Here is a 26644-nt window from a genome sequence, read left to right as displayed (position 1 = left end):
ATGTGCAGGTACATAAATAACTTTATGAACAATTAAGGGATATAAGAAAAGAAAAAAATGAAAAAGTTATGTGCTGAGTATTAGTATACTGTAAGTACAGAGGACAGATAACACAGACTTGTGGTTAAAGTAGTATTCTCATGGAAGATGCTGTCAAAGCTTAACACATAAAGAAACCTAAGAATCATTCACACTTGGGGTATTTGAAGAAGATTCAGCAGGAAAAAAAAATGACCTAGAGGCAACAATAAACATGATACCCTTTCTGAAAGTGAATGTTTTTCATTGTGATTTCATTTTGGATAGGGCATGGAAAGCAGAGACTGACAGAAATGAGGCTCGAAGCAGCTATAACATTCTAAAGGATCAGGTCAGTCATATGCAGAATTCTGGATATTGTAATGAGGGCAGTGAGAGACAATAAAATGGTTTTAAGTTGAGGAGCAATATAATCTGACTGAAGTTTTAAAAGTGCACACTGTCTGCAATGTGAAGAATTGATTAGAGGAAAGTAATATTGGAGACAGGTAGAAGATCAGGTAAGAACACTATTGTGATAATCCAAGAAAACAATAATGAGGGACTGAGTTATGTTTTTTTGCAAAATGTAGGAAATGAGTGAAGATGACTTTTAAAGATTTCCATATGTGGGCATTAAAATTATCATAATTTTAGGAATGAATGAGATATGAGAGATTGATAAAAATGAATTGCAAGTTTCTGACTTAAATAACTTCAATGAGTAAAAATGAGTTCATAAGAAAGAGGGCAGCCTGTTGAATAAGGTATTGAGTTCGATTCTCAGAATGGTAGCTTGAGGGGAATATTTAGTTAGATAAACTAGTACAGCTATCTGATAGGTTGCTGGAGAATCAGGTGTGAATTTAGGCAAAAGGTCTAGGTGGGATTTTATTGCAAGCTAATATATAGGAATGGTCAAGAATGAAGAAAAGAAGTCAGAGGAAAAAGATAAGAACTGTATAAAAAGAAAATACATTCTGAGGAACAATGAAAGCTGTATTATTAATGTTATACAGCTTCCAGAGTAAGACTAGATAAAATAAGCTGTAAGAAAAAGATTACCACTTTAAAAGGAAATCATAAAAAATAAAGAAAAGTGTCCCCAAAAAGTAAATGTCAAAATGAATATAAATCTAGACTTTAAATAGAAATCATTTAACCAACTAATTTTAGCAGTATAATAATATACTTTAAAATATAAATAAATAAGTTCAATTGTTACCATTGGCATAATGTTGTAAACTAAATGTTTTTTAAGACTGGGTATTGATCTTGCAAGAGTTCTTATAAAAATGGCCATGACCCATTCTCTGGGTATTATCTGTGTGTGTTTATGATTTACAATTTAATTATTTGAAATTGTCAGCTTCCAATATGTATTAACATTAAAAGGTACAGTTCAAATTGTATATATGGGCTGAGCATGTTTCTTACAAAAATTAAATTGTTGTTACAGGTATAAATGATTGTTATAATATCAAAGCCTGTGGTTCAGGAATATAGAATTCCTCTTTTATAAATGTAAGTACAAAACATCATTTCAGAAATTAAGTTAATAACATAATCATGGGCCATAATAATAATTATCTTATGATATTCATAATTTTTAATAATTTAAACAAAATAAATACATAAATAACATAATATAAGCTTTCTGATATTGTGTAAATTGAACATTCTTCGAATTAACTTAAGATATTAAAATAAGAAACATCAATCTTTAAATTTAATTTTTATACTTATGGAAGGAGACTTCTAATTGGAACAAAATTATAAACAGGATGTATTATTTAAATTACTTGAAATGCTCACATGAAAACACTGAAAATAGGCAAGCAACAGCAAGAAAACAATAGAATACAGACTATCCTCAAAAATTTTAAAAAATGCATGGCAACAGATATTTCTACAAAGTGTAGAATATGAATGGTTTTAGCTATGTAGTCACCAATGTAGGTTCACACTGAGTTCATCTTCTCTGTTGAAAGTAAGAGAGAATTAAAGAGAGCTATGATGTTATAATAACTTAGCAAGTCACTAAAAACACCTACACAACTGAGGTTCTGCATTCTGAAGGGAATACTAGACATACACATAAAAGCATGAATGAAAGAGAGCAAACATTAGGTATGAGAAAACCAAAAAAGAGGAAGATTTGGAAACTGAATTGTTAGAGCTTAGGTAATATTTTGAAATTAATGGAAAAACTTGTTTCAGAACTGAAAACCAACTTATAAAAAATGAATTAATTTCATCGTGAAACGAATAATAAGAAAAACTGAGGCTAAAGAGAGAATATGGAGGGAAAATGAAAACAATCAAATCAAAGTTTAATAAAATAATAAAGATCTAAAACTTACATACAATATAAGATACAAAAAAGTATGTTTAATCGGAATTTAAATAAAACCAAATAAAGCAGAACAAACTCTGAAATATACAGTTCTAGAAAACTTCCTTAAAGCACACACATACATATTGAAATTACACAATGGTGAATTAGAAAAACTAATCAAGAATAGAAGTCACTGATAAATAGTCTAGTAAAATTGCTCAAAATTTAAACAAAGAAGGAAGAAAAAAGAGGCGGCATTCAGGTGAAAATATATAGTATTTAAAAGAAAACAAAACGCAGACTAACATCAGACATACCGACAATTCCTATCTGCAGACAATGAAACAAACACACTCAAGAAAATATAATGTGAGACACAGATTAATATCTAGTTAAACAGAATTACAGGAATAAAGTTCACAGACAAATGATTTTAAACATGCAGCAATTAAGGGTGTACTATTTCCATGAGCACTTTCTCGGAAGTCTAAGTAATGAGCTCATGTAAACAGTAAATGATAGGAGAAGCTTTGATGTAATGTCTGGGGTGGATAAGTATATATTTAAATAGAAATGTTAATGATGGGAATAAAAAGGTCAATTTGTTTTACAGATGATATGTACTCTAAAATAAAAATTAAAAGGATTTAAAAATGAGGAAAGAAAAATATATAAAATTATAATAAGTTTGCTAACAGCTTCCTTCATGTAAAGAGAAATAAATACAGGTATCACTCTATAATATTTGGAAGGTGAGGATGGGTAGCAGATGTTTCTTTATAGAAAGAAACAAATGGTATCATAAAAGAGGAAACTACTTTCCTAAATATAACAAAGAAGAAGAAAAACTAATGAAATCATACCTTGATAACTTGAATACATATATATGTGCTTTACATCTATATATATACCTCACATACATGCACATAAGCATAAAACCACATCACATCATTGACTCCACATATAACTTTCATACAAACAAATTTAAAAGCTTAACTTACTAACTTATAGTATTTTAGGTTGATTAATGAAGGGAAATCTATTCTGTATAATAGTGGTACATCTGAAACTACAACTAGAAAGGTTACAAAGAAAAGACATACAAGGTTACAACAGGAGAATGCAAATGCGGTCAATGTTTTCATATACCAAACAAGGTAGACTCAAGCCAAAGAACCTGTGAAAATGAGCAATATTTTATAAGGCAAAAAGTGACTTTCATATGAAACATTTAACAGTTATTAATAATTGTATACTAAATGCCTCACCAGTAATTTTCATAAAGCAAAAATTTGAGTAGATTCAAGTAGACAGACAAATATTAAATTATATAAAACTTCTTATCTCTCAGTCCAAGTCATATACAATCATAACATTTAGTCAGTACGTATATAGAACTTACAAAGAAAAGTTAATGAAACTGTTCTTATATATCAAACTCCAGATCTAACAATAGAAAATAGACCTCTTCTCAAACGCATATATGAAATATTCTCAAAAATTTAGCAAATATTCAATTATAAAGAAATCTTTTTTTTTTTGGCAAATGCTGTATTTATGAAAATAGAATTCTCTGACTATATGGTAATAAATTCTATTTTGATTAAAAAATCAAAATGCTTGTACTTGGAATTCAAAAGCTCTTATACATGGAACGTCAAAGAAAAATACCAGTTCAAAACAATGCAAAGCAAAACCAAACAAAAAAAATCCAATTATTAGTTACATTTTAGTCAAAGGAGAAATGAAAATATTTTATAACTTTTAGAAAATAACCATTATTTGAGGATGAAATCACATATTGATATGACTAGTTTAAAGCAATGTCTCAACAAAATTCCCAGAACTTACAGTAATGAAAGCTACGTGAATGTAGTCTCTCTTTTTCTCTCAAAATATTTTATTGTACTGTCTTCACCATTCTTCTTCTCAATCTGTCAATCTGGTCACCAAGAGGACTACTGAGTGACTCGTGGGCAGGTAGCATGGACAGTGTGGATATGCTGGGCAAAAGGATGATTCACTAAGTGACTAAGGGACAGGAGCGAGACAGTGAGCTTTCTGATGAACAGCCTGCAATTTAAACCTTATGAACTGTTGGCTGGGCACCGTGACTCATGCCTCTAATCCCAGTACTTTGGGAGGCTACAGCAGGTGAATCACTTTAGGTCAGGAGTTCGAGACCAGCTTGGCCAATGTGGTGAAGTCCCATCTCTACTAAAAATACAAAAATTATCCGGGTGTGGTGGCTCACCTCTATAATCCCAGCTACTCTGGAGGCTGAAACAGGATAATCACTTTAACCCGGGAAGCAGAATTGCAGGGAGCCCAGATCGAGCCACTGTGAGAGGTGACAACGTGCTAGCAACCTTCGCTCTCCCTGCTTCCTTGGTCTCGATGTCCACTCTGGCCACGCTTGAGGAGCCCTTCAGCCTGCCATGGCACTGCGGGAGCCCCTCTCTGGGCTGGCCAAGGCCGGAGCCACCTCCCTCTGCTTGTGGGGAGGTGTGGAGGGAAAAGCATGGGTGGCAACCAGGACTGCAGCGACACAGTCACGGGCCAGCTCGAGTTCCCGCGGGCGCTAGTTTGGAGGGCCTTGCACATGGAGCAGCAGGCCAGCCCAGGGCAGTGAGGGGCTTAACACCTGGGCCAGCAGCTGCGGAGGTTGCATCGGGTCCCCCAGCACTGCCCGGAAGCATGCACCGCACTCAAACTCTGGCGGAGTCTCAGCCACCTCTCCGCTGGGCAGGGCTTGGGACCTGCAACCAGTCATGTCTGAACCCCTCCCTCCACGGTGGGCTCCAGCGTGGCCCAAGCCTTCCCGGGCGCCACCCCCTGCTCCCTGACACCCGGTCCCATTGACTGCCCAAGGGCTGAGGAGTGCAGACACAGCTAAGGACTGGGGCAGCTCCACCTGCAGCCCCTGAGAAGGATCCACTACATAAAGCCAGCTGGGCTCCTGAGGCAAGTGGGGACTTGGAGAACCTTTATGTCTAGCTAGAGATTGTAAATGCACCAATCAGCACTCTGTGTCTAGCTCAGGGATTGTAAATGCACCAATCAGCACTCTGTCCAAATGGACCAATCACTTCTCTGTAAAATGGACCAATCAGCTCTCTGTAAAATGGACCAGTCAGCAGGATGTGGGTGGGGTCAGATAAGGGAATAAATACAGGCTGCCCCAGCCAACACTGGGAACCTACTGGGGTCCTCTTCTCAAGTGCGGAAGGTTTGTTCTTTTGCCGTTTACAGTAAATCTTGTTGCTGATCACACTTTATGTCCACACCGGCTTTAAGAGTTGTAACACTCACCACGAAGGTTTGCAGCTTCACTCCTGAAGCCAGCGGGATCACAAACCCACTGGGAAGAAGAAACAGCTCCAGATGCGCTGCCTTTAAGAGCTGTAACACTCAACCACAGAGGTCTGTAGCTTCCCTCCTGACAGCGAGCCCAGGAACCCACCAGAAGGAACAAGCTCCAGACACATCTGAACGTCTGAAGGAGCAAACTCCACACACACCATCTTTAAGAACTGTAACATTAACCGCGAGGGTCCAGGGCTTCATTTTTGAAGTCAGACCAAGGACCCACCAGTTCCGGACACAACTGCACTCCAGCCTGAGTCTCGCAGCGAGACTCCGTTTCAAAATAAACAAATAAATAAATCATGAATTGTTTACTTTTGGAATTTTCCAGGTAATGTTTACTAACCATGGTTGATCAGGTGCAAAGTAGCCGTGGATAATGGGGGCTGTGGTCCACAAAAACTACCATGATAGTGTTCTACTCAGTACAAACGAAAAACAAAATAACACTATTCAATTTACATGTAGTTTTATTTAGAAAGTTTAAAAATAATTGTGACTAGAATTAAATACTGTAGGTTACTATTAATTCTGATGTGACAGATGTGTTGTTATATACTTAATCACTTTCTCTTCCAGACGTGCAAGAAGATATTTCTCAGCCTTTTTTGCAGTTAAATACTGAGTCTATGTACTGGACCCTAGACAGGATGTGGGATGAAAGCAGTGACATTTCCAGTACTAGTCCTCCTAAAAATTCTAATACAAACTTCCAGTAATGACCTTGGAGACCCTAGGTTCCAGATTGAGAAGTTAAAAGATAGACAAGGACGACATAGCCTACATCAAGTTTTGGGTGAGTGAGAAATAAATATTGATTATGCTAAGACATTGATTAATGTATGTTAGAAGTAGGATAATGAGAGCGAGTATTTCCTAGTGTATATATTATTATATTCCATGTTGTAACAAACCCCCAAACCACAGTAACTTTGTTCCACCATACAGTGTACTTTTTATAGTGGTTAACAAAGCAAAACATGTAACTTGAGAGCTACCCATTTAACAAAATTTTAAAGCTACAGTACCACATTATTAGCTGTAAGCACTGGTTTTACTACATATCTCTAGAACTATTTTATCCTGCGTGAGTGAAATTTTATACCTATTGAACAGCAAATCCCTATTTCCCTCTCCTCCCAGTCCCTGGCAACCAGTGTTCTCCTTTCTACTTCTGTGAACTTGACTACGTTAGATATCTCATAGAAAATTTAGTATATGCATATAACAGTATACTAGTCAGTCATAAAAGGAGGAAAACTGTCACATGCAACAACATGCATGAATCTCGAGGATGCTATGCTAAGTGGAATAAGTCAGTGCATTTTAAAAAAACTTTCTGTTGGATCTTTGTAGTTGAAAGTCCCCAAAAGTACACCTAAAAGTTATTTGTTTCCATTTATATGTATATTCATCCTATATTTGTTATTTTATCTATTCTTACATTTATTTTTCACTAAATTGTACAGATTCTGCCTCTAACATTACTTATCATTGTTGAATGTTTCTTTCCTCTGCGTTTCAATCCTTACCATTTTTGTTGAGCCTCTAATCTTCTGTTGTCTGAACTTGTGCAAAAGCTTTGTTCCCAGTTTCTCTCTTTGCAAATGCATCACCTGTAACTGAGACCACATTGATTACTGTGGAAAGCAAATCAACTTGTATCACCTATTCGTTTCATGAGTTTATTTGACTCCCAAGTTTTCACAGTATATTTTAAAAATCTTTGTAATTTATTCTCAGTCCACTTTCGTGCCTTCATCTCAATACCAAGTTTAAATGTCACTTTCTTTGAAGTGTTTTCTCATTAACAAAAATAATTATTTTCTTTCTTTCTAGCTGCATATAAACTATATGGCTTTACCATAGAGTTTGTAATATTGTTGTAATTATTTTTCTTTTTGCCAGTTTATTGAATGAAAACAATGAAAGTGCCTTATTTATCAGTTTACTTAGTTACAGTGTAGGCAATGTATCTTAAGCACCTTAGGTATTAAAAAGTGTGTGCTGTTTACCTATGTAACAATCGTGCACATCCTGCACATGTACTGGAACTTAAAAGTTGATGAAAAATAAAATGATCTTATGGCAAATTAAAAAAAAAGTGTGTCTTAAACTAATTATTGAATTCTTCATTCACTCTAGAAGTTTCCTTTTTATTTTGAAATAAATTCAAGGGTGTTCTAGTGTTTTACCACCAGCCCCATTAATAAATTTTGTGTTACAGTGTGTCGTATTAGTTATTTGCTTTGACTAAGTGAATATGTTACAGAATTCTTATTCGTTGAGTTAAATTTAATTTATAGTTTGTGCCTATGAAAATGTCTTATTAAAACATACATAATGTAAAAGAAAAAACCTAGGTTTGTACTTTCTTGACCAAGAAAATCTAAAACATGCATTTATAAGCATAAGTAGAACTATTTTTATTTGAAAAAATAAAATTGTATATATCTTACAAGTAGTGTGAAACAAGTTTAATTCATTCTTATCTGCCATACTGTCCCCCTCACAATTTATTACTCGTAAGCCATTTACATCATTTGCTTCCCTGTAATTTCGCTGCTTGACAACATATAATAACAACTATAATAAAGTGAAGTTTTAAATTTTATTTTGTTTCCATACTAAGGTATATCGAATTCTGCCTTCCATGTTCTGTGGAATCTCACGCCAAAGGCGTTTTTGAGCAACTGGATCATGACTGCTAAAGCAGGTCTATCACCCTGTTGCTGTAGCCAAATTCATTGTCGTACTAGGAAATAAGCTTAATAAAGTGGTTGTTGAGGGCAATGTCAGCTCCAGCATTGAAAGCAGAACAGTGGGTGCCGCTGTTGAAATCACAGGAGACAAGCTAATGCTCAGTGTAGCCCAGGATGCCCTTGAGCAGGCCCTCCGATGCCTGCTTCACCACCTTTTTGATGACATAATATTTGGCAGTTTTTTCCAAACAGCAGGTCAGGTCCACAATTAACAGTTTGGTGATGGGGACACAGAAGGCCATGCCAGTGAGCTTCTCGTTCAGCTCAGGGTGACCTTGCCCATGGTTTTGGCAGTGCCAGTAGATGCAGGGATGATGTTCTTTAGAGCCCTGCAGCCCTCATGCCACAGTTTCCTGGAGTGGCCATCCACAGTCTTTGGGGTGGCAGTGATTGCATAAACTGTGGTCATGAGTCCCTCCACAATGCCGAAGTTGTCATGGATGATCTTGGCAAGGGGTGCTAAGCAGTTGGTGGTGCAGGAGGCGTTGCTGACGATCTTGAGGCTGTTGTCATATTTCCCATAGTTCACGCCCATCACAAACACGGGGTCCTCAGTAGAGGCGGCAGAGATGATGACTTTTTGGCTCCCCCTGCAAATAAGCTCCAGCCTTCTCCATGGTGGTGAAGACTCTGGTGGACTCCACAACATATTCAGTGCCAACATCACCCCATTTGATTTTGGTAGGATCTTGGTCCTGGAAGATGGTGATGGGATTTACATTGATGACAAGCTTCCCATTCTCAGCCTTGACGGTACCATGGAATTTGCCGTGGGTAGAATCATACTGGATCGTGTAGACTATGTAGTTGAGGTCAATGAAGGGGTCACTGATGGTGACAGTATCCCCTTTACCAGAATTAAAAGCAGTCCTGGTGACCGGGTTCCCAATATAGTCAAATCCATTGACTCTGGCCTTCACCTTCACCATGGTGTCTCAGGGAAGTGGCAGGTGATGCATGAGAATATGCAGCTGTCTGTCGAACCAGAAAAGCAGAGAGCCTGAAATTGTTCTTAAAGATTACAAGTACAAAGCAAAATGCCTTAAATGATTTTAAAAGCTTTCTTGAATTATTCAACAGTTCATTTCACCTAGGGGGCAGTGATGAGCTAGGGGAAAAAAAATGACCACATTGGTAGTGCAGATTGCCACTCTCACTCTTGCAAATAATTTTAATTGCTCTCCTAAATTGTCTGTCTTGGAAAAAAAATTTGAGTTGAATAAATTTCCAAATATTTATGTTTCTCTAGCAACCCACTCACAGCAATTCCAAATTGATTATATGTTGACATTCACTAAAATATTAAAGGAAAATTTAACATTTAAAATTCGGAAGTTTGATATTTTTTATATCTGATGTGATGTTGGCCTTCAATTTTTCACAACTGCTTAAACTAACTGCAGTTGATTCTCATTATTCACAGATTCCATATTTGTAAATTCCCCTATGAGCTAAAATTTATTTGTAATCCTCCAATTAATACTTGAGGCACTTTTGCCATCATTTGTGAACATTCACAGAGCAGCCAAATTTTTTATTTGCCTGATATAAAACAGCTAAGGTAGAGCAAGGTGACTTTCTGTCTTCTTGTTTCAATTCTCATATCCTAATCAGTGACCTTTCTGAGATCTCTTTGTGCAGTGTTCTTTGCACTATTTGCTTTTTACTAGTGACTTTATGCTTTCAAATGCTTTGCCCCCTCAGCCTAGTGCTGAAGTGCTTTCTAGTATTCCTGAGTGCAAGAAGACTGTGATCTGCTATATGGAGAAATCAGGTGTATTAGACGAGCTGTGTGCAGGCACAAATAAAAGTGCTACTGGCTGTGAGTTCAATGTTAATGAATCAACAATAATTATTAAATAAGGTGTCTTTAACTGAAGTACACATAAAACAAGGTTATGTGTTGATTGGTTGATGAAAATGGGTAGCCAGAGTGCACTGGACATTAACCCTGTATTTCCCATAGGGGCTTAGTATTCTCTAAGTCAGTATTTTTGGTGAATTTATAGAACATAACTACTATGAATAGTGAAATTCACATACATGTGTGTATATATAATTTCACAGAATATTTATATACTGTGTATATACTATATTTTACATATATATAAATTTATATATATAAATTTATCCTCTTAAAAAATAAGTTACATTTTAGACAAAGGTTGATGTTAGTTTCTAGTAAAGTTTTCTATCTTGTGTAGCTTTTTTCTATTTTTCATTTGGAATTTTAATTAAACTACTATAATTCTATGGTGTTTCTATTCTAATGTATTGCTGTAATGATTTACATATAAAGATTTTCTGAAATTATAACACATTTGAATTCTTAGAGTAAACAATACTTGGAAACACACAGAATACATTTTATATAAATATTCATCGAAATATAAATGGCAATCAGAAATATATGCAGATTATTACACAACTGTATTAATCACAATTCTCTTTACAAAAAACACATAATCAATATTCATATGAATAAAAGCAATATTAGGGAGACAACAAAAAACCTTTGACATGACCCTTCCCGGACACTACACCCCAAAGTAGCTACAGCCCTGTCATTTAAGACCACAGCTTCTGTTTACATTTATATAAATAAAATCATAGGGTGTAAACGTAAACTTTCAATGCATTTTTTGTTCAGAATTATGTCCTGGAGATTCATGCATACAGTTGCATGTAATTTGTGTTTTTTAAATTGTAACTCATCAGGAAATTCTTGAATCTTCTCTATCAGATACATCAGGGAAAGTTACCCAATTATCTGTTTCATTCTCTTATATAACATTAAATCAAAGTTAATGAGAATGAATCTTAGTCCACAGATCCAGTTGAGCATCAACAGCAGCATTAACAAGTAAAATTTTATTTAACTCAAGTTTTAAATTAGTGCTCTCATTCTTCCTTGTCCTATTTTATTGTATTATCCTAGGATAATTCAGCATATTACTAAGGAGGAAAAGCTACATCTGAACTTTAGTCACAGATCAACAAAGGTTGTGGCTCAAATGTCCATTATCCCTGTTCTATCTTATTCCTGTGCTCATAACCACTTCTAGTTTGAAAACAACCTGCTAGTTCTGTGTCATGTTTAGGGCACAGGAGGAGTTTTCTCTGACACTACCTATAATCCTCCATGTTCAATTGTGCTATATAGGAATTTCCCTTCTGACCTCATCAATCTCTCACAGTGATGCTAAGCACAACATACGCTACCTTTGTGTTAAAGACCTTTGGAACATTTCATCTTCCTTTTCTCTTCTTAACCAGCCAGAGTAATATCCTTTCAATTTCATGATCATTTTTTGTCCTTCATGTGTTTTCAAGATATTGTGCTCTTATATCCCCTTCGTTTTATCACTCTGCACACCTTTTGAGGTCCTTTTCAACTTAGATATTTTGCTGGGAAAAGCCAGCAAGACATGAAGGCAACTTCATTTTGCTCTCCCACATGCTTCCTCTTAGATAAGGAATTAGAGAACAATCTACCAATTTAAATGTGTGAAAAAATAAGTAACTAAATATTGTTAATAAGCAAACATATTTTAAATCTTCATTATTTTCTTATTACCTCACTAAATTTTACTGAAGATACAGAAATGGAATAAAGATAAAAATTAATTTTGAGAAAAAAACATACAAACTTACAAATGCTTTACATCCAGTTGTGGAGACAACCTTTTGATAGCTTCTGATGAACTTCCTGAGAAACGAGGTTTCATCTGGGGTAAAGAGACTGGACTGAGGAGATGTGAAGGTACTTTCTCACTCCAAACTCTGATTATTCTAAATATTAAATATGATTGCATCATCCGAATTATCAAAGCTCTCCAAATCCAAAACATTCTAGTGGATTCAATTGCTTCTTCTGAGAGTATATGCATTGGTTTTACAAAAGGTTAAGGGAAAAAAAGAATCAGAGAAGATTTAAGCTAATGCTTTCATGTAGAACAGAATGCTGAGGTTCAAAAAGGGTGAATGACAAAACTGAGTCGACATATTAGCATCAATGGTATGACATTTTATATATTGACTCCTGTTTTGCTTCAAGGCAAAGTATGTTGAAATTATATTAATTGTGTGTAAGTTAATCTTTCAAGAATGTATTAATTCTGTATGTATTTTTAAAATCATGTTATATTATCTGGAGCTGTAAAACTTATTCTCAAATAGTTTAAACTGTTTCTCACAGGTAGAAATCCATCATTTAATTAATAAAATATTGCGTAATTATTAATTGTTAATAAGTAAAAAATATAAGTGGCTATTAAATATTATAAATATACCAGTTTAATACGCTACTCCTAAATAATATATCTCCTGAAATTCTAACAAAATTTTTAGAAACAAAAAGAGTATCATACCTTAACTTCTTTATGTCTCAGTTATCCAATTTCTTAGGAAATCACATTATAAATATGCAATTTTAAAACTAACTTCCCTTAAGCTACATATGTAAATGATATGGTTGCTAATCAAATCAGACTTCATCTATTATTTCTTGTTGCATAACAATTTTAACTAAAGCATAATTTTGTTTTATATATCAACAATATTTTCATTCTGGGAAATAGCTTCATAATATATACTAAGACCATATAAAATGAATTATTATTGCAACTAAGTGTGCACTGTGAAATGACTTAGCAAAACACTAGCTTGTATACCATATTCTTGTCCTGCTTAACAATTGCAATAAAATAGAAATGATAAGGCCATAAAGAACAGTGTAGAATTTGAAACAGAAATCACTGTGCATTACATTGCCATTTGATATGATGAACTGTAGCTTGCTGACGGTAATCTTAATGAGGATTACAGTAGAGATATTAAAATATATATGTGGCCTTCTATTAACAATAAGACCCTCAAATGTATTTTTATGTCTATATTTCCATGCTACAGGACTTTGAAAATCCATTTGATTAGAAATTTGAATGCCAAGTTAAACCATCAATAAAATTAATCAGAAACAACATACTGAGCAAATGCAGAAAATTTCAATGGTTTTGAATTCTTATTGTGAAGGCAAATTAAATTTAATTGAGAAGATGTATTATCTTGTACTGACATTCAGAAAACTATCCAAGACTTAGCCATTGGCTTACCAGCTGGATAACTTGCTTTTATGCGCATCTATTCTCCCAAGATGAGCAGGACATGTAGTTGTGTTTAAATACTCAAGCAATCATATAATTAGTGCTATATATTTTCTGCCTTGCTATCAAAGAATCTAAATGTATCTTATTATTTAGGAATCTTTCAGTTAAATGTGTCAGAGATCCTTATCTAACAAGGGCTAAAGTTTGAAGGAAAGGGGTTGAGTTTTGACTAAAAAAAAATCCAAGAAATTGAACGAATCAACAAAAATGCAGAAAGGAAGCTGAACCGAAAGTACATTGGATCTCACACAAGGATCGGTTCATCTTCTATGTTTTTCCCTATTTGTCTTGATTGTATTTTTTTCACATTAATCATGGCTAGGGTTTGACTGGATAATAGAAGGATGAAAAAGTTCTCTTTGAGGTAAAAGTGTTTAGAGTAGAGCAAGTTGTATAAAGGAGGCTGTTGTTCTGAGAAGGAGTGATAAGCAGACCACATAATTGTTGCCTTACATACATTGTTGTAGTTGCATATGGAATTTTAGAGACTGTAAACTGGAGTGCTCAGTTTACATTGATGAATTTATCCAAAATTAGTTGAGTCCATACTATGTGCTAGAAGCTGTGCTAAGCACCTGGGATTCAACAATGAAAGAGATGGACAGCTTCTTTGACCTGGCATAAATACACAACTCAGTGTGAAGAGAGCTGAACTGAAGGTTAACAAACAAGTGCAAAAACCAAATTGTCACAGGTATCATATGAGAAATAAACAAAGGATGGCAACAGAAAATGGTGCAGGGTGGCTATTTTAAATAACACACCCAGCGAAGAACTTTTTGAGGAAGTTATTCTAGCTAGGGATAAAAAGACAGTAGCATGTGCAGTGTTTCAGTTGGGAAAGATTGTGGTCTGTTCAAACAAACTAGTAGTCTGTAATTAGTCCTAGTTAGTCCAGTCTGTAGAGTAAACCTGATTAAGGTTGGAGAAACAATTAGATCATGTAGGAACTCAAAGTCCTGGAATATGAATTTTATTATAAATGTAACATGAAGCCATTGAAGCAGTTCAGAGTAGGGAGCCACAAGATTTCACTGGTATTTTAAAATGATGCATTTTTGCCATTATGTAGAGAACCACTGGGAGATGGATGAAAAATCTTATTTGGTGATAATAGATTTCAGTACAGAGATAAATAAAAAATCCAGTATAATGAAAAATTTGGGGACGTGAGTATTTAAATTCTGCTAGCAAGCACTAAAAAGACTGTGCATACAGAAATAACTGTGGCAGGAAGAAATCAAGAGTCCATTGTAGTACATGATAATGTTGAACTGATAGACATTCAAATGAAAGACAATCAAATAAGTAATACCCTTGTTGAATGCTTATGCATCTCCCTGTGGAAACATTATATTCTACCATCAATCATCTCTTTAGATCTCTAAAGACAGGCTCCTTTAACTACTACTCTGTTGTTGTTGCTCATTATTAAGTATTGTGTCCATGTGGCTTTTGACATTTAAGTGCTACCTTCTGGCCTCTCAGAGTACCAACTCTTTTACAGCATCATCACCTACTATTAGCCCTGGCCTGAAAGAAAAAAAAAAAGCCACCACTGAGGTTCTCAAAGACAGTGTTGCCCCTCTCACCTGCGCATTCCTTATCATTTTGGTAAGTGGTGTGTCCTCTAGATTCATCCCTGATGAATCTACTTGGCCAGTGGGTTTTCTAGCCTTATGTTAAATATGTACTTTGCAATCCTCATTTCTCTAAGCCTAGGTGCCTTACCTTCTTTACCAGCATTTTTGGCATTTATACTTTATTTAAAATGAGTAATTACTTTATCCAAGATTAAAAGAGACATCATAATACCATGAAGGCATCATTCCCCGTGATTCTTGTCAGAGTATTAAATCTTGTATCACAGAAGGATTCTCCCATATCAACAAATTCTCCCCTCTTCAATTTTATGTTTTCCCTGCTGTATCAAATAGCTTCTGACAATACTTATTAAACAGATTCTGAAACTTACTTGTTTTATATAATCTCTTCTCTCCTTAAAAGCTCAACTTACCTTCAGTTTTACTATGCCATTCTAACCAGATTGAGGATTATTTTTGTTCTGGTTGCCCAGAAGAGACATTAGGTGAATCCTGAGGCAGGGAAACTTTATAAAGCACCTACATGATCTTCAAACAAAGGAAGAAGAAACTATTTTCTGTCAGGGGCAATGTGCCGCTCTTGTGGGTCCAGTTGGTTCAGTGGAATCTGTAAGTACAGAGTTGTCAATTGTACCTGCTTTATTATCACCAGACCAATCATTCACTATTAGATTCCAAACAATTTTAGTAAAGCAATACGTTAAGTATTTGCTGAAAGGGGACAACTTTCTAAAACATAAGATGGCAGGTATAAAATTCATGTGAAAATATAAAGGTGTCTTAGCAAATTAACTAAATGTGTTTCATTTCAAAAGGAAAAAAAAATAAAATTACTAAAGAGGTTTGTTCCCCACAGATTGGTAACAATATTTTCATTGTCAGCAGATTCCTATAACTCAGAAAACAATGGCTTGCACATAATATGTTTAAATGCTGAACTAAATCATATAGAAAAGTGATCCTGCCTGGGTATATATAAAGGAAATAGACAAAAGAGAAGTGTTTGCCTAATGTGTGGCTAATTTGTACATTATGGTGACATTTAGAAAATCACTTCAATTCTCTGATTCTTCTTCCTTCACTGAATGGTAAACAGCAGTTACAAAAAGAACAACTGCATGGTGTGTTGTTAGGAACATTGGAAATAACATACGTAAGCCTCTCAGTATATGAACATAGTAGGTAGGTACTTTTATGAATGTTTCTTGAATAAATAAATTTTACTCATTCCATGCAAGATAACAATTATGTTTATCAAAATTATGAATGGCATTGTGTTTGTGTTAGACAGATCCTTAGAAAGTACATTATCTTATCATGGTGGAGGAAAAGATGTTAAGAAAATTAAAAAAAAAATGCCTTTTACATTACTATTGTAAACTTCTACTCCTGGGAGGTCTGAAGTTTCCAAGATCTGTGATATACTCTGAGGAAATAGAATAAGTGGTTTCAGATCTTACAGCACTGAAAATTCAATTGACGTATTTTGTTAAATCCCATGATAAAAAATAGATCTACATATAAATATGCAGATTTAAATGTAAGTTTAAAATATTTTATTTATGTAACAAATTTATCAAATCTTATGCATAAAAATGACTTTTCTTTGCAATAACTTAGGTGTTGCATGTTGTTTTTTGACACTTTCATTGTTCCAAACATTTTAAAATCCCTTTTTGGACATAACTTTAGAGCCAATATATGGAGTACACACCACACACCAAATACAAAAATACACTATATTATTTGGCAATCAACTTTATTTTTCTTTTTTAAGAGACAGGGTCTTTCTCTGTGACCCAGGCTGGAGTGGAGTGGCATGATCATAGCTGACTGCAACCTGGAACTCCTGGGCTCAAACAGCTCTCCCACCTCAGCCTCCCAAGTAGCTGTGACTACAGGTACACATCACCATGTTTGGCTAATTTTTATTTTTAATTTTTTGTTTTTTAGAGACAGGGTCTGGCTGTGTTGCCCAGGTTGGTCTCAAACTCCTGCCCTTAAGCAGTGCTCCCACCTCAGCCTCTGAAAGTGCTGGAATTACGGGTATGAGCCACTACACCAAGTCTCAATCTTTACTTCTTCATTAAAGCTTTATTACCCTGTTTAGTCATCCCACTCACTTTATTCACAGACACAGAAAGAGTTGACAAGATTAAGTAGTCTCAAACAGATGTCCTATGAAATGTGAGCACAAATCCAAAGGGAGAGCTCTAAAACTTGCTTTGGAAACAGTGGTATCACCAGAATAGATATATAACCAACCAAAGTAATACCTGGAAAGCCATTTATGGCTTTTATAGCCATTGGCCTCAAACTCTTGCCCTCAAGCAATCCTCTGAAGGTGGCCATTTATAAAATGGCCACTTATAGCCACTTTATACACATAAAGTGCTTATTGTTTTCCTGCTTGTGTCCTCTCTAATATAAACATTGAAACTTTATCCCCAACGTAATAGTATTAAAAGGTGGGGCCATGATTGCTTGGCTCCCAGGAATGAATTATTGCCTCTTAAAGGGCTGAGAGAGCCAGTTTGCCACTTCCATTCCTTTGCCATCTGAGGATGCAGTGTTCATGCCCTCTGGAAGATGCAGCAAGAAGGTGCCAATGTGAAAGCAGAGAGCAGTCCATGCCAGGCACCCAACTCGCCAGCACCTTGGACTTTCCAGCATCCAGAACCAAGAGAAATACATTTCTGTTGTTTATAATTTGCCCAGTCGCTGGTGGGCTGTTTGGTAGCACAACATCCAAGGCATAAAGTAAATTTTTTTAGGTTAGTTTATTCAAATATTCTATATCATATATGTACCATTTCATTAATTTCCACCAAGAGTAAGAAGACTTTATCTTATATATTACTTTAATATGCAGTTTCGGTGCATGTTATGGATTTCTTAATGGATGTTAATATATTTTTGAATACAGGGTGTATTATGAATAATAAATAAATGATGTGATATGTAGTATATCTTATCACTCAATAGAAAACTAAAATATCCATGCTAAAATAAAAATTATATAATGATTTCAATATGGAAGAGAGAAATTCTGCCTCGGACATTAAAATAAACAAAACAACTAAACTCAGGAAAAATTATATTATACATTCTAAAATTATTTTGGTTTAGCATTTCTGAGGAAAGAAAACAAAGGTATACCAAGTCCGAACGTTCTCTGTTATCATTTTAGTAAAAAGGCTACAATTTCCTACATGATAAGATTGGAAAAAAATCAGTTGAAGGTCTATTGGTAAACAATCTAAGGAGCCTACAAAACCAATTAAGTTTGTCACTTTTTAATTTATCCTTTTTAACTTTTACACATACAACCATTTTTGTAGGTATGATATATTTAGTAATAAAACCCTCATTTGCTCACCATCCACCTAAAGAATAGTACATAATAATTATTTTGAAGGCCTTAATATGCCTCTCCCAATTATATTCCTCTGTATCTCTTCACCTCAATAATAATCTAAATTTTGTTTTAATGGTTGTCATGATTTTAAAAAATGAAGACTTTATTTTTAGAGCAGTTTGAGGTTTAGAGACAATTTGAGAAAAAGTCCAGAGAATCTCCATATACCTCCCCCATACACACACATACACACACAGTTTCCTGTTATTATTTTGCACTTGTGTGACACATTTATCATAGCTGATGGGTCAGTAGTGAAACCGTTCTTATTATTATAAAGTTCATAATTCAAATTAGGGTTCTTCTTAGTATCTACAGTTTCATGGATTTTGACAAACCTGTGATGTCATGTATCCAACATTTACAGTATTATACAAAATAGTTCCACTGCTTCTAATATTTCCTCTTCAGCTATTCATCCTGTTCCCAACTCCTTATCTAACCTCATCCCCTGCAATAACTTCCTGGAACCACCAGTATTTTACTGTGTCTGTAGTTTTGGCTTGTTCACAATATCGTATATTATATTTGGATCACACAGTATGTAAGCTTTCCACATTGCCTTCTTAGACTTAGCAATGTGCAATGTAGATTCCTTGGTGTTTTATAATGGAATGATAGCTCATTACTTTATACTATTGAAAAATAATGTACTCTATAAATGTACCACATATTATAATCCATTCCTCTATTGAAAGACATCCTGATTGCTTCAATTTTTTATAATTTTTAATAAAGCTGCTATAAACATTTGTGTGCAGGTTTTTTTCTGTCTACCAGGTTTGCTACTAATTTACATAAAACAATATTTGGATCATAATGTGAAAGTATGTTTAGTTATATTTTTTCAAATGTCAAACTATCTTCCAAAGTGGCTATACCATTTTGCATTCTGGCCAGCAGTCAATGAGTTTATGTGGTCCACATCCTCACCAGCATTGGGTACTGTCAGTGTTTTGGGTTTTAGCTATTTTACTAGGTATGTAGTTGTGTAGTTGTATCTTATGTTAATCTGCAATTTCCTACTGACACATGGTGCTTGAGTATTGTTCATATGCCTCTTTGCCACCTGTATGTCTTTTTTACGTCTCTTTTTAATTGGGTTGTTTTAGCCTCTTTTAGGTGTTTTAGCCTCTTTTTAATTGGGTTGTTTGTTTCCTTACTGTTGAATTTTAACTTTTTTTAAATACATGTTGGATGCAACTTATTTATTAGATAAGTGTTTTGCAAATATGCTCTCCCATTTTGTGACTTGTCTTTTCATTCTCTTAACAATGACTTTCACAGAGCAGGAGTTTTTAATTTTATTTAAGTTCAATTTGCAAAATTTTCTTTCATGGATGATTCATTTGATATTGTTCTAAAAATAGACAAACTCAGGTCACCTTAATTTTCTTCTACGTTATCTTTCAAATTTATAGTTTTGCATTTTACATTTAGATCCATGATCTATTTTGAGTTACTCTTCACGAAAGGTTTAATAACTGTGTCTGGATTAATGTTCAGCCTGTGGAAGTCTTGCTATTCCATCATCATTTGTTGAAAAGACTGCCCTTCTTCTGCTAAATAGCCTTTGCTCCCTTGTCAGAGATCAATTGACTATGTTTGTGAGGTCTTTTTCTGGGCTCTTTATTCTGTTCTACTGGCTTAGTTGTCTATTCTTTCACTAATACCACACTGTATGGATTGATGTAGCTTTGATCAGTTTGATTACTGTAGCTTTATAGCAAGTCTTGAAGTTGATTAGTTTCTGTCTTCTAATTTCATTGCTCTTCTTCAATATTATGTTGGCTACTCTGGGTCTTTGCCTTTCCATGTAAATTTGAAATCAGTATGTCTAGATCTGTAAAAGTAACTTGTTGGGATTTTGATTAAGATCGTGTTGAACCTATAGATCAGGTTGAGAAGAACAGATATCTTAGAGTGTTGAGTCTTCTTATCCATGAACATGAAATATCTCTCCATTTGATTAGTTCTTTACTTTTTTAATCACAGTTTTTCTGTTTGCTTCTTATAGATGCTGTAAATATTTTGTTTTATTTATGTAGTTTTTATATGAATGTAAATTGGTATTTTGTTTTCATTTCAAATTTCAATTATTAATTGCTGATATATGGAAAAGCAATTAACTTTGATTTATTTTACTTGTATCCTACAACATCGCTATCATTGCTAATTAGTTCCAGGAATTTTTTCCTTGATTCTTTGGAATTGTCTACATAGAAAATAATCTCAACTGCAAAGATGATTTTACTTTTTTATCCCCAATGTGTATAACACTGGTTATTATTTTCTTTATCTTACTGAATTTGCAAGATCTTCCAGTAGTATCAACTTGAATTGCCTTGTTTCTGATTTTAGGGGAAAACATCTGTTTCTTCACTTTAAAGAATAATGTAGATTTTTTGTAGATGTTCTTTATTAAGTTAAGGAAGTACGTTTATATCCATACTTTGCTGAGAGCTTTTATCACAAATGACTGTTGGATTTTGTCATATATTTTTCTCTGCATTATTGATATGATCATTTGATTTTTTTAGGGTATTGATATGATGGACTACATTAACATATTGTAGAGTGTTGTCATAATTTCTTCCACATGGCCTGTCTGTGATATCTGTCCGTTTCTGAAAGAGGGGTGTTAAAATCTCCTGGTATAATCATGATTTGTCTATTTCTCTTTGCATTTCTATCAGTTTTGCTTTATATATTTTGAAACTCTATTGTAGCTACACAAAAAATATAATTTTTATGTCTTCTTAGAGTTTTTACCTTTTTATAATTACATAATACACATTTTATTCCTGGTAACTCTTTTTCCATTGAAGTCTATTCTTTCTGTCATTAATATAGCTACTGCTGCTTCTTTGAATTCATGTTAGCATGGTATAACTTTCGGTATTCCTTTACTTTTAATGTATATGTGACTTGACATTTAAAGTGGACTTCTTGTAAACAATATATATATTTTTTGATACAGGTTCTTGCTCAGTTGCCCATGCTGGAGTGCAGTGGCATGACCATAGCTCATAGCAGCCTGCAGCCACAAACTCCTAGTCTCATATAGATTAGATCTATCGATCTATCTATCTATCTATCTATCTATCTATCTATCTATCTATCTATCTATCCATCTATCTATCCATCTATCTTTATAGCAAGTCTTGTAAGTTGATTAGTTTCTGTCTTCTAATTTCATTGCTCTTTAATATTATGTTGGCTACTCTGGGTCTTTGCCTTTCCATGTAAATTCATCTATAGATAGATAGATAGATAGATAGATAGATAGATAGATAGATCGATCTAATATATATATATATTAAATACTGGGTCTCACTGTTTTCCCCAGGCTAGTCTTGAACTCCTGACCTCAAGTGATCTTCCTGCTTCAGACTCCCAAAGTAGTGAGATTACAGGCATGAGCTACTGTGTCCAGCAGGGTCCTCTTTTTTTGATACACTTTGAGTCTCCGTCTTTTTAATGTCTTTATTTCTTTTTCTTAAATATATAAAACTTTTGTCAGTTATACCATAATAAAGATTGAGAAAAAATAAACAATACCTGAAAAATATCTACCTCCTGGTGAGTAATTAATAAAAATCCTCTTTCAAATTTTTTGCATTTTGGAGTTTGTACTGCATTGATTCCTCTGCTTATTTATACATCACTATTAAAAATATTTGTAAGTCTTTTACAGTTCTATACATTCTAAATATATCTCTTTGGCCTCCTTCTTTATTGCTTTTTTAATTTATAATTTTAAATTTTATTTTAGTTTCAGGAGTATATGTGCAGGTTTTTTGCATGGGTATATTGAGTGATGCTGAGGTTTGGGGTGACCTCATTACTCAAGTAGTGAGCATAGTACCCAATTGGTCATGTTTCAACAAATGGATCCTGACATCTTCCCCTCACTAATAGTATGCAGTGTCTGTTATTCTCATCATTATGTCCATGTGTACTCAATGTTTATCTCCCACTTATATGTGAGAGCATGCAATATTTTTTTACTATTTATTCAATAATTTGCTTAGGATTATGGCCTCCAGCTGCATCCATGTTGCTGCAAAGGACATGATTTCATTATTTTTATAGCTGTGTAATATTCCACGGTGTATATGTACCATGTTTTCTTTATTCAGTCCACTATTGATGAAACCTATGTTGATTTAATGTCTTTGGTACTGTGAATAACACTGCAATCACCATACAAGTGCTATGTCTTTTTGGTAGAGTGATTTATTTTTCTCTGGGTATAAACTTAGTAACAGTATTGTTGGGTTGAATGGCAGCTCTGCTTTAAGTTCATTGAGAATTCTCCAAACTGCTTTTCAAAGAGTCTGAACTAATTTGCATTCCAATCAACAGTGTATAAGAGTTCCCTTCTTTCTGCAGTCTTGCCAACATCTGTTATTTTTTGATTTATTAATAATAGTCATTCTTCACTGGTGTGAAATAGCATCACATTGTGGTTTGAATTGGATTTTCCCAATGATTAGTGATGGTAAGTATTTTGTCATGTTTGTTAGTTGCTTGTATGTCATCTTTTGACATGTGTCTGCTCATGCCCATTTTTTAAATGGAGTTGTTTGTTTCTTGCTTGTTGAATTGTTTAACTTCCTTATAGAGCTTGAATGTTAGACCTGTGTCAGATGCATAGTTTAATAATATGTTCTCTCATTTCATAGGCTGCTTATTGATAGCTTCTTTTGCTGTGCAGAAGCTCTTTAGTTTAGTAAGATCCCTGTGTTAGTTGGCTTTGTGTCACTATAAAGAAATACTTAAGGGTGAGTAATTTATAAAGAAAAGAGGATTAACTGGCTCGTGGTTCTACAGGCTATACAAAAAGAAGCATGGTTCCAGAATCTGCTCAGTTTCTGGTGAGGGTTCAGGAAGCTTTCGATCATGGTGAAAAGTGAAGAAGGGGCAGGAGTGTCACAGTGTGAGAGTGAAAGGAAGAGAGAGAAGGAGGAGATGTTACACATTTTAAAACAACTAGATCATGCATGAACTAACATAACAAAAAAATCACTCATCATCAAGGGGATAGTGCTAAGCCTCTCAGGAGGCATCCATCCCCATGACAAAACCTGCCACTAGTCTCCACCTTAAACATTGGGGATTATATTTCAACATGAGATTTTGAGGAGACAAACATCCCAACAATATTAGTTCCACTTGTTAATATTTGTCTCTATTGCAACTGCTTTGGGGATGTAGCCCCCATTTTTTGGTCTACATGGATGTGAAGAAGGGTATTGCCTAGGTTTTCTTCTAAGGCTCTTATTGTTTGAGGTCTTACATTTAAATCTTTAATCCATCCTGAGTTAATTTCTGTCTGTGGTAGAAGGTAGGAGTCCAGTATCACTCTTCAGCTTGTGGCTATCCAGTTATTCCAGCAACATTGATTGAATAGGGGGTCCTTTCTCCACTGCTTGCTTTTCTCAGATTTGTTAAATAGCAGATGGTTGCAGGTTTGTAGCTTTATTTCTGGGTTCTCCATTATGTTCTATTGGTCTATGTGTCTGTTTTTGTACCAGTACCATGCTGTATTGGTTAGTGTAGCCTGAGAGTACAGCTTGAAGTCAGGTAGTGTGATGCTTCTGACTTTGTTCTCCTGAGTTAGGATTTCTTCAGCTATCTGGGCTCTCTTTTGGTTTACATGAATTTTATAATAGATTTTTCTAATTCTACGAAAAATGTCATGGTAGTTCGATTGGAATAGTACTGAATCTGTAAATTAGTTTAGGCAATATGGCCATTTTAACAATATTGATTTATTTAATCCATGAGCATGAAATGATTTTCCATTTATTTTTGTCATCTCTGATTTCTTTGAGCATTGATTTGTAATTCTATGTGTATAAATCTTTTACCTGTTGGGCTATCTATATTCCTAGGTATTTATTTTTTATTTGTGATTATTATAAATTGGATTGTGTACTTGATTTGGCTTTCAGATTGAACATCATTGGTATATAAATATTACTATTTTTGTACATACATTTTGTATCCTGGAACTTTACTGAAGTCATCTACTGGTTCTAGGAGCCTTTTGGTAGAGTCTTTAGGATTTTCTAGGTATAGAATCATATTGTCAGCGAAGTCAGGTAGGTTGACATCTTCTTTTCATTTTTGGATGCCTTTTCTTTCTTCCTCTTGTCTGATTGCTGCGGCTTAGATTTCCAGGACTATGTTGATAAGAGTGGAGGGAATTGACATCCTTGCCTTGTTCCAGTTCTCAAGAGAATGCTTCCAGCTTTCATTCATTCAGTATGATATTGGCTATGGGTTTGTTATAGATAGATCTTATTATTTTTAAGATATGATAGCTCTTATTATTTTGAAGTTATGATAGCTCTTATTATTTTGAGGCATGCTCCTTTGATGCCTAGTTTCTTGAGGGTTTTGTCATAAATGTATATTGAATTGCATTGAAAGTTTTTTTCTGCATCTATTGAGATGATCATATGATATTTGTTTTCAATTCTGTTTATGTGGTGAATCACATTTATTAATTTGTGTATGTTGAACCAGCCTTGCATTTCATGAATAAAGCCTGCTTGATTGTGGTTTATTATCTTTTTGATGTGGTATTGGATTAAGTTTGATAGCATTTTGTTGAGGATTTTTGTTCCTATGTTGACAAGGGATATTGGCCTGAAGTTGTCGTATTCTGTTATGTTGTAGCCAGATTTTGGTATTAGGCTGATGTTGGCTTCATAGAATGAGTTAGGGGAGAGCCTCCCTCTTCAATTTTCTGAAATTTTTTCGTAGGAGTAGTATCATTTTTTCTTTGTATGTCTGGTAGAATTTGGCTGTTAATCCCTCTGGTCCCATGCTTTTTGGGCGTAGTTTCTTTATTACTGATTGAATTTTAAAACTTGTTATTTGATTATTCAAGTTTTCACTTTCTCCCTGAATCAACTTTTGAAGGTCGTGTGTTTCCAGGAATTTATCCATTTCTTCTAGATTTTCTAATTTTTATGCACAGAAATTTTCATGATAGACTCTGAGGATCTTTTGCATATTGGTGTAATTAGTTGTGAAGTAATCTTCATCATTTTTATTTGTACTTATTTAGATCTTCTCTTTTTTCTTCATTAAACTTGCTAGCAGTCTCTCAATCTTATTTATTCTCATGAATAACACATTTTTTGTTTTATTGCTTTTTTGTATGAATTTTTGTGTCTCAATTTTATTCAGTCTTTCTCTAATTTTAGTTATTTATTTTATGCTGCTAGTGTTGGAGTTTGTTTTTTTTTTTAATTTTCTAGTTCCTCTAGGTGTAAAGTTGGTTTGAGATCTTTCTAACTTTTTGATGAAGATGTTTAGTACTCTAAACTTCCCCTTAACACTGAAATCTATGAGTTGAATCTCATAGATTTTGGTAAGTTGGGTTCCTATTTGTCATCAATGTCAAAGAATGTTGTTGATTCCGGCCTTAATTTTGTTGTTCACCAAGGATTATTCTGGAGAAAGTTGTTTAATTTCCATATATTTATGTAGTTTTGAGATATCTTGATATCGATTTCTATTTTTATTGCACAATGGTCTGAGCGTGTGTTTGTATAATTTTGATTTTTTTCAATTTATTCAGACTTGCTATTTGAGTGGGCATGTGGTTAATCTTAGAATATGTTCAGTGTGTGGAAAGAAGAATGCATATTCTGTGGATATTGGGTAGAGTTTTCTGTAAATGTTTAATTAGATCTAATTAGTCAAGTATCAAGTTTAATTCCAAAATTTCTTTATTAGCTTTCTGCTTCAGTAATCTGTCTAATGCTATCAGTGGGCGATTGAAGTCTCCCACTATAATTGTGTGGCTATCTTGGCTATCTAAATATTTTTGTAAGTCAAGAAGAACTTGCTTTATGAATCTGGGTGCTCCAGTGTTGGGTGCATATATATTCAGGACAGTTAAATTTCTTGTTGAATTATGCCCTTTGTGATTACTAATACCCTTCTTT

At 34.3% G+C, this 26644-nt stretch overlaps 1 pseudogene; it reads right to left on the bottom strand.

The window, feature by feature from the left end:
* Nucleotides 1-8429: 8429 nt before the first annotated feature.
* On the bottom strand, nt 8430-9413 carry LOC126962320 (glyceraldehyde-3-phosphate dehydrogenase-like; annotated as a pseudogene).
* Between the last annotated feature and the right edge of the window lie 17231 nt (nt 9414-26644).

Source organism: Macaca thibetana, chromosome 9, assembly GCF_024542745.1.
Source record: "Macaca thibetana thibetana isolate TM-01 chromosome 9, ASM2454274v1, whole genome shotgun sequence".
In the NCBI taxonomy this organism is placed as follows: Eukaryota; Metazoa; Chordata; class Mammalia; order Primates; family Cercopithecidae; genus Macaca; species Macaca thibetana.
This window is presented reverse-complemented; position numbering and strand designations above follow the sequence as displayed.